The sequence below is a fragment of the Triticum aestivum genome, chromosome 2B (genome assembly GCF_018294505.1).
Source record: "Triticum aestivum cultivar Chinese Spring chromosome 2B, IWGSC CS RefSeq v2.1, whole genome shotgun sequence".
Classification (NCBI taxonomy): domain Eukaryota; kingdom Viridiplantae; phylum Streptophyta; class Magnoliopsida; order Poales; family Poaceae; genus Triticum; species Triticum aestivum.
In genome coordinates this window covers 279,711,841-279,725,111 of record NC_057798.1, presented here as the reverse complement: position 1 = coordinate 279,725,111, position 13,271 = coordinate 279,711,841, and the positions used below count along the sequence as shown (strand labels likewise).

General features: G+C 46.7%; 1 long non-coding RNA gene across 1 annotated transcript; it reads right to left on the bottom strand.

Moving 5' to 3' along the window:
• Positions 1 to 5,035: 5,035 nt before the first annotated feature.
• LOC123041196 (uncharacterized) lies at positions 5,036 to 7,392 on the bottom strand. The gene is made up of 3 exons (XR_006418412.1): positions 7,141 to 7,392; positions 6,833 to 7,066; positions 5,036 to 6,254 (listed from the first exon to the last, which is right to left on the bottom strand). It is a non-coding gene; the product is annotated as an uncharacterized lncRNA (long non-coding RNA).
• Positions 7,393 to 13,271: the final 5,879 nt, after the last annotated feature.

The following is a 13,271-nucleotide window of genomic DNA, read 5'->3' as shown; positions in this document are numbered from 1 at the left end:
GATAGCTATGTCACTGGCCATCAGGTCAGGTTTGGAAACCTAAACTACACTGCCGACATCCGCAGAGACTTGATCTTCGACGGATTCGAGCCCATGACAGGTGCAACCTACAGCCATGATGAGCATGACCTAGATCTGCCATCGGACGATGTTCAGGAGACCCCACCTGCAGCTGCCCCGGCTTCAAATCCAGTGCAGATCGCGCCATCCGAGGATGGGAGGATGGACCCTGCCACGGAGGACGCACACTCAGCGGCGATAGAGCCGAACACAGATTTCACTTCCAAGGAGGTTTGTGTCATCGGACCCTCGGACTCGTCTCCGACAATAGGCTCCAAACCGCGTGCGTCCGTGCCCATCGGATCTAACTGGGCACCGATCATGGAGTTTAGCTCCACGGATATCTTTCAGCACTCGCCCTTCGGCGACGTGCTAAACTCATTAAAATCTCTCTCCTTCTCAGGAAACTCTCGGCCGAACTATGTCCGGCTTAAGTGGGAAGCGGACAACGAAGGACTTCGTTACCCACCCACCACCCACTTAATAGCCACTGTCGACGACTTAACCGACATGCTTGATTTCAACTCCGAAGACATCGATGGTATGGACGATGATGCCAGGGTAGAATAGGAACCACCGCCCACAGGGCGCTGGACAACCACCTCATCATATGACATATATATGGTGGACACACCCAAAGAAAACAATGGCGAGGATCAAAAGGATGCAACGGAGGGTGATCCTCTTGAGAAGCAACCTAAGCGCCGACGTCAGTGGCGCCGCTCTAAACCCCGGCATAGCAAAAACAGCGATAACGGCACAAGAGACAATAGCACTCCGGATGATGCCGAAGATGAAAACAATCCCGCCCAGCCAAGCTTCGAGCAGGCCGAACGGGAGAACGGGCAAGCTAGCTCTGATGAACCGGCAATGGATCAACACTCGGAGGATGACAGTTACATGCCCCTCTCCGAACACGAGGTGAGCCTCGGCGATGAAGAATTCACCATGCCTAAGGATCCCGTCGAGCAGGAGCGCTTCAAGCGCCGGCTTATAGCCACTTCAAAGAGCTTGAAGAAAAAACAGTAGCAGCTTCAAGCTGATCAAGATCTGCTCACTGACAGATGGACTGAGGTCCTGGCGGCCGAGGAATACGGACTCGAGTGCCCAACCAAAAGTTACCCGAGGCGCAGGTTGTTACCTCAATTCGAGGACGAGGCACTAGAGCCTATACTACCAGCGCAGGATGCGGCTGACCGACCACCTCGTGGCCGAGACAAAGCGGCGTATCAGCCCGAACACCAGCCCGCACCCTGTCACCGAACAAATAAAAACACAAAGGCCCGGGGCTACACGCATGACCTGCGAGACAAATTGGAAAACAAAGCAGGACAGTCAAGATCGATCTACGGAACGCGGGGGCGCACCCCAAAGGGTGACGATGACCGCCACGCCGGATATACTAAATACAAATCCGTCCGGGCCGAATACAGCAGACCAGATTCATCCGAACAGCGTCGCGATGTAGCCCAGCATAGAGGCGCCGCACACCCCATATGCTTCACTCACGAAGTAATGGAACATGTATTACACTATTGGGGAGCCCGAGCAGTGCATGATATAAGATACGCAGTAAAAAAGTGTATTGTTCCAACGTAGACTTTTTTGCTCTATCAGACGCCTGATTCCTGTGACTCGTGGAACTGCGAGACGATGTCCCAATTGCTCTGACCGGCTACCTTATTTGCGCGAGAAATTAGTCATCGCATTCCTTTTACTGCATCCATGTGCATCTTCTTCCTCGACCGTTCCTTGTCTTCCACCACAAACCACCACCGCTACCTTGCAACCATGGACAACAAGAAACTAACACCAGAGACCCACTGCATTAATGCCCATGGCACAATCGTGCTAGAGGTGGTGTACACCAATGAGCCAAAGATTGTGTGGCGAGTCATCGGATATATGAGCAATGGATCTAGGAGGAGAAGAACATGTAACGAGTGTTGAACACCAGCAACATGAAGCTATTTTCTAAAAATATACAAAAAATAGCAAATTGAAGGAATAGACGACCATGTCTTTGTGGTGAGAACATGTAATGAGTGTTGAACACCAGCAAGATGAAGTTATTTTCTGAAAATATACAAAAAATAGCAAATTGAAGGAATGGACGACCATGTCTTTGTGGTGAGTCTGATCTAGCTCACCCTTCAAACTGTTTTGGCAATCTCCTCGTCTCCAACCACGATTTAAGCACTTGTCAAATCCCTCTATAATGCAACCAACCCACACTCATCCTCATTCGACTCTCTCTCCCCCTGTCTCCCCACTACTGCAGGATGCTGCTAACGCGACACTACGATCAGGGACCCTTCGAGAAACTGCGTGCGATGCAATAATCACAAACGATGGTGTAAGAAAACCATCAAAAATGTGCAAAACGTTTGCGATGTTAGATGCATCAAACACAGTTCAGATTTTAGTTGCATGTGCGATGCAGGGCATACGGTTCAGTTCAATAATTGTTTGCGATGAAGAGGAACAAAATAAATCGGCAGCCAGATGAAGGAATGTGCGATACATAGCATACGGTTCACTCAGATGAACTGCTCGTGATTAGGGAACACAAAAGAAACGGTCAGCCAGATCAAGGTGTGTGCGATATACAACATGCGGTTCACTCGGATGAACTGTTTGTGTTGAGACAAGAGAACAAAAACGATTCAATATAACAAGATGCGTGTGATAGTGGCAAACAGGTCTATAATCAGAAATGTGTGGGAAGACTGATAACAACACAGACGATTCCTATTAACATGTCGTGTGTGTTGTGAGCAAACAATTGATGGTATACAATTGTCAGTGATTGATGAAATCATCACCGACGGGTTCCGTTCTTTAGTCTGTGCGCGATGTGATTTGCTCTCTCTACAGAGCATCAAAATATATACTTAAAAAGACAGCATTGCATAACCAAATTAAGCATACAATTACAAAAGTGACTACACATATAACATTTTCACACACCAAAGTAAGCAATTACATGCATACTAAACTAGGAGAAACGAGGATCTAATCATCTACTTCTTGTTGCGACCACGCTTGCCATTGCTTTGCTTCCGGCTGGATCCCTGGCCGTTTTGGGGAAGGAGGCACTTCCTCATGTCAATGATCCACCTGTACATGTCGTAGCACGTGTATGCCTCCTTGGCCGCGTACACGACATGAGCTTTGTCGAGTTTCTCCATCCAGGCCGAGTGCCAGGCACGCTTGTCGTTGTTGCATGAATCCTTCATGTGTCTGTAGTAGGGGTTGATGATGGCCTCGGCAAGGTGAACCAGTGAGTCCTTCTCATGCTCCTTGCTGCCCCAGATCTTCTATTGGCCTTGGATGTAGACAAGATTATGGCAGGGGATGCCCGAATTCTTGAGCACCTTGACATCGTTGGTGATGTCGACCCGAGCAAACATGTAGTGGGGGCTATTGACAAACCTGGCGAAACGCTCGCAAGGCCTTGCGGCTAGGCAGTACTGGTAGACGAGGACGTGGTGGCGCATGCACATCTAGACAACGGCGACCTTGGGACGAGACTCGGCACGAGCGCGGGTGTGCTCGAGGTCGAACCAGACCACCTTGTACTTCTCGTCGGCAAGCAATAGCTCCATGATGCGGATGGAGTGCTCCACCCAGACCGGGTTGTTCGTGTACACCACCAAGAGCTCCATGAACTGCTGCTCGTCGTCGCCAGACGCTCGGAGCGCCATTGGAGCCACGCAGGATACTCTTTAAGAATTTGTCGTGGTGGGTGTACTTCTTGCAATGGTGGGGCGTAATCGAAAGGTTGAAGTGACACAAGGGTTAAATAGCTGATGTAACGAATGGGGACCAGCTGGCCTGTAATCGTCACGTCTTGTCACGGTGTTCATAGTGGAGGATTCAAGTGCGCGCTTGAGAACACTGCACCACAGTGAGGATTTCAGTGCACGCTTGACAACACCGCACCGCAGTTTGACCACGCGTGGTCTCGAAGAGGCGCCAAATGTATCATCGGTGAGCATGTTCCCGCGCTACCGCATAGTTTACTGCGCAAGCATCCCGCCCGGCTTGGTTTGCCACGCATCGGCTAGAAGAGGGACAAATCGTGGGTGTTTATTGGCAAAAAGCTTTGTAAAAACCAAGTGTGTGGAATGACTTTGGTCGTAAGTTTACCCATGGGTGATGAGGTCAAAGTTACACAGAAGGGTGATGATGGACACTTGAGTGCAATATTTAATTCTACGTTCTATAGGGCACACGGTGGAAGCAACCAACCGTGTGCAATAATGTCCAAGATCGCAGTCGAGTTAGCTATAGAGATCGTGTGTTGTGAGATCGACAAGGTAAACAGATTCGAGAATGGTTAATAAAATAAAATCTAATACCATTGCATATTAAGTTCAAAATAGTGCTACCAATATACGAGTCTCATACGATGCCATTTCAACGATTGTACCACAAAGGCTCGAAATATTACAAGGTTCAAATTCCAGAGTTATATGGCTCAAATTCAACGATTGAAGGTTCAAACTGATATTAGAAATGAAATTCAGCTCATCGGCTGCAAACGCTCACGTTGATCCGCTGAACATGGATATCAGAGAGGTTCAAACTAATATTACCACTTTTAAGTCTGGTTTCAAAACCTCACAACTTCTGCAAAGGGGTCAGCCACTGAGATGTCATGTATGGGGTTGACACGATGAGTTCTGATTACTCTGTCATCTGAAGTTCCAAAATGAAATTCAGCATTTTTGTAGCCTATTCCATTCTGCTGCAGGCACCGGCGCTGATCAACAATCCATTCCTTTTTCCGAAATAAATATAGGGCAAACCTCATTACCTTCAGCACCCTTGCTTTGACAACAAAGAACCTGGCGAATATAATCTCCGGTAAGGTCCCTCGATAGGAGTTCAAAGTTATTTCTGAGAGATGTAGATCTAGGCATTCGACGTGATTGTTATATTGTATCACATTACCCACCACTGGGCCTAATCTTATCTGCAAAAGAAGAAAACGTGTTAGTGCCTAGATGCAGTTTTGAACACTACTACATGCCTATTTGGTATGCAGGATTTGTAAAATGCGCTAACATGCCATCTTCAATCTGACATGATTAACATGAGCATTAACATGCCATCTCCGATCTTCACAAGATGTTGGAGTGGATGAAAAGTTCCCTAAGAAAACTAGTACAGATGAAAAGTTCTAGGGTCACAACCTACAGTTAATATGAATATCAAATGAAAAGATTCGATATCTCTGTGCTCACTGTGCTAGTCCCTGGATCGATTCGCTAGCACACACAGTACATATGAATATCAAATAACAAATGCATCATTTACTATAACGTATGATCCAGAATTTATAAAGTATTACAAACTCATAGTACATAACTAGCTTTACTCAATAATAACAACGGAAATGTAGCATAATCAAATGATGAGTCCCATCAATGCCCACTGGCGAAATGCTGAGTGAAGACTCGCGACCCTACTGTATCTCAATGATCATCTGAAAATCCTGCAACATGATAAGTTGCAGCCACAAGGGTCAATACATTGATTGTATTGGCAAATCACACAATATGATATAGCAAACCTACATCCACAAGTAAAGTATGACAAACAAAACACTCAAGTTAATTTGGAGAAGAAAGTCTTCACCTACCTCCACTACCTGAACTCACAACCGCCCCTAATTCATTCGCCCAAGATAACCCCAAAGATTCTAAGTAAACATGACAAGAACTTCAGAAGTATCTCAAGTGCGCTCTGTCAGTGGTGCATTCTCTAAGAACAATAGAGCACTCTGGCAAGGACGCATTCACCTGATTTAAGTTCCGAAACTAAAGCTCGCCTCAACTGCGCTCTGTCAATGACGCATTCTCTAGGGACAATAGAGCGCTCTGCCAGTGACGCATTCACCTGGTTAATAATCCCGAGCCTACGGCTATAAACACTCACCACTTTCATGGATCACTCGACACATGCCCACGTCTATTATAGCAAGTTGATCACACCATCACATAACACAATCAGTACCAAAACATGACAGCACGAAATATAATGATCAACCAAACATATATCATAGCATAAAAACCACACATGCATAGCAGAATATAGGATGAGCAAAATCAAATGTGCAAACTTGCCTTGAACGGTGTTGAAGTACTCTAACAATTAATTCTGATCCGCTTCGCAGTCCGGACAATCTATACGATTAACGAAGGCACCGATAAATAAACCGTACTCACATAACACCACAATAAAGTCAACAACAAGAAATTAAATCAAAACTTTAATAACAGAACATAACAGTAGGTATATCTTATCTACATGCTAGTAATATGACAATGCAAAAAGAATCAACTAAATTGGATAAGCGGTTTGAAAAAATATGGCCTCCGGATGTTTGGATTCAAATTTAAACAAATTCAAATTTGAATAGTTCAAAAATGTTAAATTTTGATTCTGCGGTATTCGCCTGGTCTCTACGAGTACACAGGAAAAAGAATCGGTGAATTTGGATATACGGATCTCAAGATATACCTAAATGAACATTTGGTATGGAATCTGCCAAAATAAACTGTGTCAAAATAGATTTCTGGAAGAACTGCTGCGGCAGCTGTGGATGTGCCACGTGGCGCACTGTGATAGGCTAGAGGTTGTTTGCTGCTAGGCTTAAGCAACGAACGGTCGGTAACTAGAGAAAAACGGTTCGGCCTTAAATAAAAACAGCAGATCTAATCTTGGCCATTGGAGAGGGATCGGACGGTGTAAGGCGACTCACCGGAGAAGAACAGAGGCTGGCCGTCGGACTTGAGGAAGAACGGCGCGGGGCGGCGATGGTGGCGCCTGCTCTGGTGGTGGAGGAAAGGACGGGCGGTCGCGGAACTCTCCTGTGAAGACAAAGGGGGCCTCTTCTGGGAGGATCACGCCCTGTGGTGGCGTCGATGGGCGACTGGAGCGACGGCGGCGGTGCTCTGCTTCTGGTCGAGGTTGTAGCACTCGGTTCGGTGAATCCCTGTGCCACTAAGAGGTGAGGTCGAGACAGAAGCTTGAGGCGATCAAGAACAGGTTAACAGAGGTGCTAGGAACCGATGGTGGCGACGGAAGCGACGACGGCGGAGGTCAACAGCGGTGGAACTCCGGCGAGATCGCGAAATCGACCTAGGGCACAGGAGGCTACGATTTTGCCAAAACTCAGTCGATCCGGACGTGGGGAGTATTTATATGGAGGTGGGAGGCAAGAGCTGCAAGATCCGAGCCGAATCCACGGAGGATTTGGATCGGGATTGGTCTCCAGGAAGAACACGCTGGAGGTAGGGGATGAGGAGAAAAAAAAAAGACAAGAAGGCTGCCGGTGGGCTGTCCTGCTGTGCGGAAATCGGCCGAAGGCCTGCTAGCGGCTGCTGCTGCCTAGCGCGCGTGGGCAAGGGAAAAAAAAACAAAGCTGCGCGCTGGGTTAGATTGCTACTGTGCAGCCCAAACGCACAGTAAACTCTGACTAAAAACTATACTGCACATGACAATTATTGGCTAAAATAAAATATCAAAATCACTCCCTAAAATTACCAGAAAATACACGAAAACTATTATTGCTATTATATAAAATAGTGATCATTTTTAAGACACAAATTCACTTATAACAAATACATATATTATGCAATACAAACATATAAAGGGCATTATAACAACTATAAAATAATTTTGAATTTATAAAATTCCCAAGATAGTTTCTGTAAACTCCAGATAATATCATTAATATTGTCTAAATATAATTTATAGAGGACAAGTCATATTATCTCTACTCCAAATATTTGCCTTAAGTTGCAATAACAATTTGAACAATCAGAAATTTTTAAATATGCATAGAAAATCATGATGACAAAGAATGATCCTATTAACATTCCAAATCTGAAAATTTGGGATGTTACATTTGCAGGATTTGTAAAATGCACTAACATGCCATCTTCAATCTGACATGATTAACATGGGCATTAACATGCCATCTTCGATCTTCACAAGATGTTGGAGTGGATGAAAAGTTTCCTAAGAAAACTAGTACAGATGAATCCAAAGGACAAATGCATATGGATTGTAACCATATGGATCAAGCATTGTCATTGTAAACTTGGAAACTAAAATCCTCCAAAAGAATCCTTCAGAAATCGTAATACATTGTTATTGTAAACTTGGAAAAAGGTGTCACAAATTGAACCCCTTATGGTTAACATTTAACAGGAAAGGAACATCACCACGATATATAGCTTCTCCAGGCACGAAAAGCATCTCAGGAAAGTGACAACTTGCTCCAGGTTGGGGTCGATAGATTCTAGTGCCAAGACCTTCACTCTACGCAGTTTCACGGTCAGGCTTGTTGGAATAATTTTCTGAATGACAAATGAACAAACATCTTAAAAATTAGAAATAATGTTTATTTATAGAAGGAGTGGTAGAAGGCGGTTGTTGTACCTGAACGGGTGTGGATCCATGTGACGCCCCAAGACCGACGCTCCAGAAGACTTCCAGCTATTTCGAGTTTCGTCGTGTGATTTGTTTTATTTGTTGCATTTATCCTTGCATCATGTCATCATGCCATCATATCATTAATTTTTTAAAACCTCAACTAAATAAATTGTATGGATTTTTTTCGATCCATTTAAATCGAGGGAAGGATGACTTCTCTTTATAACATACCCTCCCGATATTTAGGGAGCTATATTAAATATTCCACTATTTCGGAATCACCAAAACACACTTACAAAATAATTTCGTTCCTTTTCTGCTTCAAGTTTGGTCTCCAACCTTGCCAATAATTATTTCATCATTTTCCGGAGCTCCACCAAAAATCCGAACATTTTTGGACCTTCCTTTTATCAAGTCCTAGTTCAAACCCATTTGAATTAAATTCAAATGTGTTTGAATTTAAATCTTTCAATCATGCCCCTTTCTATTTTTCTTGGAACGAGCATATTTTTGCGAGTCCGGAAAAATTTGTCTCCATGCCCAGATTCCACCCCTACCTTCTCTTTCTCTTCTTTCTCTTTTCTGTTTTTTTTGTAAATGGAAAAGAATAGGAGGGAGAGAAGAGAAGCCCAGCCGGCCTCTTGGGCCTGTCTAACCAGGCCGGCCCACTTAATCCCAGCAGCCCAGCCGCCCCACCTTTCCTAACCCTAGCCCGACCTCTCCCTCCATCCTCCTGCGCCGCCACTCGCTCGCACTCGCTCGCATCGAGCTCCCTGCGCCCGATCCACCTCGCCCTTCTTTCTCCCTCGCGCGACCAGCACCACGCCCTCGTCCCGTCCCCTCGGCCTCCTCCTCGTCGCCTGCATCCGCCGCCCGGCCTCCGCAACACCACCGGGACGGCCAACTCCGGCGGCCCTCCGTCCCCTGCGGCCGTCTCCCTCCTCGCCGTCGTCCATGGCCACCACCACCTCCGTCGCCTGCGCCTGTGCGCCTCCTCCTCGCCAAGGCCCCGTCGCCCGAGCGCTCGAGGAGAGGAGCTCCTCGAGCACCCGTCTCGCAGGAGGCCGCTGCCGCCTTGTACGCCCGCAGGAGCGAAAAAGCCACTAGAGTCGTGCTCGTCGCGACCTCGCTTCCCTGCCTCCGGCGACTGTCGCCGCACCGCGCACCCCGGCAATCCTCCTGCTCCGCCGGCCTGGTCCGCCTCGTCGCCGTCCTCCCAGCGCTGCCTCGAGCTCGTCACCGCTTTGCTTCGCCTCCTGGCATACAACAGCAGCGTCCACTTCGTCCCTCGTTGGCCTTCGACCCCTGCTCGACGCCAAGACCGCTACTCCATGTCCCCGTGGACACCAAGTTCTTTTCGGAGACCTCTCCAAGACCAGGATACACCAAGACCGTTCGTGGATTTCGTCAAGTTCGAGCACTGCTAAACGAGGGTTTTTGCCTTGCTCATTTTGGATGCGCCAAGTTCCTGTTCGAAAGTACGCCTACATGGACAAGTACCGTGGCACCGAAGACTTTTGTTGCGTCAAGTCCCTCTCCGACAATTGTTGGACTACCGTCGACGTGCATTGCGCCAAGTACCACTACCGACGAGCCCCGAAGGACTTGGTTGCGACAAGTTCCTCTCCAAACGTGAACGTCTACTTCCACGACTGCTGCAAGAACAACTACTTCCACGACGTCCGTGAACCACTACCGTCGCCCCGAAGATGTTGGATTCGTCAAGTACCTCTCCGAAAACGAACGTGTACCACTACTTCCACTACCGTCGCGAGAACGTCTACTTTCGCTACGGCCGAGTACAACTACTTCCGACGACGTCTCGTGAACGACTACTTCCTCTACGAAACTCGAACCGCTCCGAAAATGCACGCTTCGAAGGTATAACCCCGAGACGACGCCCGTGACCTAATGCATGTGTTGAATGAGATGCATCGTTTGCTCTGTGATCGAATCGTCCTTGCGATGCCCCTCTTTTGCCGTGCCACCGTCTCGTGGGAACCCGGAAGTCGGGATCACCCCACCATCTTGCATGACTCGCTCACGTCACGCCTTCCTTTTGCACCGGTATCTCTGTGAGCTACCGGAACCGATATGTTGCCGTGGCATCATTTTCGGATTCGTTGCCGTGGCACCCCTTTCTTCCACCACGGTGACAAATGCTTCTTAATGCTCTTGTCAACATTTTCATAAAAATTGCATAAAACTTGCATATGTCATCCGCATCATGATAACAACAATTAAAATGTTTAAACTTGTTGTTGCATTAAATTGCTAAATGCATATGGGGATTTACCGGATTTGTTGTTTTTATATCCGGCCCCATTTAAATTGTTTAGATGGTATAGTTTATATTATGCTTCACCTCTTGCCATGTTTAACAACAGTTAATATTGTTGGGTAGCTTAAACGAGAGATAACTAAATAATTGATGTGGTGTTCCGTCAACATGCACCTCGTTGCATATTGAGCTCCACTTAACTTGTAGTATTGTTTGTTGCACTTTGCCATGCCATGCCTCATTAAACCGGACATGCATCATACTTGTTTGTGCATCATGACTTGTTTATGCTTGTGTGTTTACCATGTTGTTTGTTTCTTTCCGGGTTGCTTCTCTCGTTAGCTTCGGTTTCGTTCTGGAGTTGTGAGGATTCGTTCGACTACGACCGTTTGTCTTCTTCTTGGACTCGTTCTTCTTCCTTGCGGGATCTCAGGCAAGATGATCATACCCTCGAAATCACTACTATCTTTGCTATGCTAGTTTGCTCGCTCTTTTGCTTGCCATTGCTACGATGCCTACCACTTGCTTGTCAGCCACCCAAATTGCCATGTTCAGCCTTTAACCCACCATGTCCTAGCAAACCGTTGATTGGCTATGTTACCGCTTTGCTTAGCCCCTCTTATAGCGTTGTTAGTTGCAGGTGAAGATTGAAGTTTGTTCCTTGTTGGAACATGGAGATGTTGTTCCTTGTTGGAACATGTTTACTTGTTGGGATATCACAATATATCTTACTTAATTAATGCATCTATATACTTGGTAAAGGGTGGAAGGCTCGGACTTATGCCTGGTGTTTTGTTCCACTCTTGCCGCCCTAGTTTCCATCATATCGGTGTTATGTTCCCGGATTTTGCGTTCCTTACACGGTTGGGCTATAATGGGAACCCCTTGACAGTTCACCTTAAGTAAAGCTCCTCCAGCAATGCCCAACATTGATTTTACCATTTGCACTAACAACCTACCACCTTCCCTTGGGTTCTGCAGACTCAAGGGTCATCTTTATTCTAACCCCCCCCGGGCCAGTGCTCCTCTGAGTGTTGGTCCGAACTGGGCAGCCTGCGGGGCCACCTCGGGGAAACTTGAGGGTTGGTTTTACTCGTAGCTTGACCTATCTGAGTGTGCCCTGAGAAAGAGATATGTGCAGCTCCTATCGGGATTTGTCGGCACATTCGGGCGGTGTTGTTGGTTTAGTTTTACCCTGTCGAAATGTCTTGTTATACCGGGATACCGAGTCTGATCGGAACGTCTCGGGTGGAGGTCTATTCCTTCGTTGACCGTGAGAGCTTGTCATGGGCTAAGTTGGGACTCCCCTGCAGGGATTGAACTTTCGAAAGCCGTGCCCGCGGTTATGTGGCAGATGGGAATTTGTTAACGTCCGGTTGTAGAAAACCCGAAGTTGACCTTAATTAAAACACATCAACCGCGTGTGTAACCGTGATGGTCTCTTCTCGGCGGAGTCCGGGAAGTGAACACGGTGTTGGAGTTATGCTTGACGTAGGTTGCTATAGGATCACTTCTTGATCATACTTTTATCGACCGTGCTTTGCCTTCTCTTCTCGCTCTCATTTGCGTATGTTAGCCACCATATATGCTAGTCGCTTGCTGCAGCTCCACCTCATTACTCCATCCTTCCTATAAGCTTAAATAGTCTTGATCTCACGGGTGCGAGATTGCTGAGTCCCCGTGGCTCACAGATACTTCCAAAACCAGTTTGCAGGTGCCTATGTTACCGAGCAGGTGACGCAACCAAGCTCAAGGAGGAGCTCGATGAAGATCTTGCCCTTTGTGTTGTTTCGTTCTAGTTGATCAGTAGTGGAGCCCAGTTGGGGTCGATCTGGGACCTTTGTCGCATTTGGGGTTCTTCTTTTATTTTGGTTCCGTAGTCGGACCTTGATTGTATCTGGATGATGTAATGCTTTATTCATGTAATTGTGTGAAGTGGCGATTGTAAGCCAACTATGTATCTCTTTCCCTTATGTATTACATGGGTTGTGTGAAGATTACCTCACTTGCGACATTGCTTTCAATGTGGTTATGCCTCTAAGTCGTGCTTCGACACGTGGGAGATATAGCCGCATCGAGGGCGTTACAAGTTGGTAATCAGAGCCTTCCCCGACCTTAGGAGCCCCACTGCTTGATCGTTTTTAGCGGCCGAGTTGTGTCTAGAAAAATATTTTGAGTCATTTAGGATTATATATATCGAAGAGTTAGGAATTCTTTTTACTCCCCAGTCTCCTCATCGCTCTGGTAAGGCATCCTGGCGTAGAGTTTTGACTCTTCTCTTCTCAAATTTCACTAAAAAAATTTTTAGGATCACGCGGGTATCTTGGAATCGTTCCGATGGTTTTATGATGAGAACATTGTCTTGGTGCCTCCTGTCAGGGGTTTAGTGGAAGTGTCCCGGGGAGTTGAGCTCTGAGGTGTTGTCATCATAATTTTATCGTTGCAGTTCTGGAATACCTGAGTTTAGTACGCCGACATC